Source organism: Vombatus ursinus, unplaced genomic scaffold, assembly GCF_900497805.2.
Source record: "Vombatus ursinus unplaced genomic scaffold, bare-nosed wombat genome assembly UNPS02008614.1, whole genome shotgun sequence".
Lineage (NCBI taxonomy): Eukaryota > Metazoa > Chordata > Mammalia > Diprotodontia > Vombatidae > Vombatus > Vombatus ursinus.
In genome coordinates this window covers 813,022-814,314 of record NW_020948392.1, presented here as the reverse complement: position 1 = coordinate 814,314, position 1,293 = coordinate 813,022, and the positions used below count along the sequence as shown (strand labels likewise).

Here is a 1,293-nt window from a genome sequence, read left to right as displayed (position 1 = left end):
TGATGATTTTTGACCGATGGAATGATGTGGTTAGAACTGATCATTAGGGAGACTAAAAAAAAAATCACAAAAGGTATCATGTGACTTTCAGTCATATTTACTGTATAAAAGAGCATCATCATCTCCCCCTGTTGTCCATGCTCAAGTGTATCATTTGGGAACTAGAGCAAGGCACTCACTTCCTGTTATTTTTCTAAGCTGATAAGAGGTTCATAGATAACGTCTAAAGTTTTACATATGCTGTGTTTTCTCTCATTGCTGCAACAAGAAAAGCCACACTTTTTAACCTACTTTCTTTTGAAGAGGGGACTTAGACATCTTCATGGCCTCTCAAGTGATACTTGACACTGAACCTTCCAACAAATATGAGATTAAAAACTACTTGGGACAAAGAGTGTACTTGGCAGTGAAGGAAAGCATCTGCTTTAACCATAACTTCTGTTCACCACTAAGATCTTACACTCTGAGGGTCACTAATAACACTGGTCAAGAGATGATTGCAGCTCACAGACCATTGGGATGTACCAGCTGCTGGCGCCCTTGCTACCTGCAAGAGTTAGAAATTCAAGCCCTTCTTGACACAATAGTTGGCTATATTGTATAGAAATGGAATCTTTTCCTGCCAAAGTTCACAATTCAAAACAAAAGCAAAGAAGATATTTTGAAAATTATGGGTCCCTGTACAACATGTGCCTGTATTGCAAATGTTGACTTTGAGGTGAAAACCATTAATGAAAAGATAGCAATTGGGAAGATTTCAAAGTATTGGTCAAGATTCATAGCTGACCTTTTCACAAATGCTGACAATTTGGGGATACACGTTCCTGCATCTAGATGTAAAAATCAAAGTAGCCATGTTTGAAGCCTGTTTTCTCTTCAACTTTAAGTTTTTTTTGAACATTCACTGGCTGGACTGTAACAAGTAAGATGATAGAAACAAAATATACAGACCATATTTCAAAATCCCTTGGGCTCAGCATTTCATTTCTGAAATGCCTGGATATCAGATTTCTTTCTCTTTTTTTTAAAGAATACATTAAGTACAGCATTTGTTAAAATATAACTAAACAAAGTTAAAAAATCTCCCTGCAAAAAAATTATATCTCTATATATGTATGTATACATATATATACATGTATATATATGTATATATACATATATTCATATATACATGCATGCATACATACATATGCATACACACAATTGCATACACACATACCTTACATTTATATAGCACTTTATTTCCGGGAACTCAAATCACTTTGGAGAAACTCCCTAACACCCAAGACATCT

At 35.1% G+C, this 1,293-nt stretch overlaps 1 pseudogene; it reads left to right on the top strand.

The window, feature by feature from the left end:
• The first annotated feature begins 322 nt into the window (after nucleotides 1-322).
• LOC114034223 lies at nucleotides 323-919 on the top strand (annotated as a pseudogene).
• The last annotated feature ends 374 nt before the right edge of the window (nucleotides 920-1,293 follow it).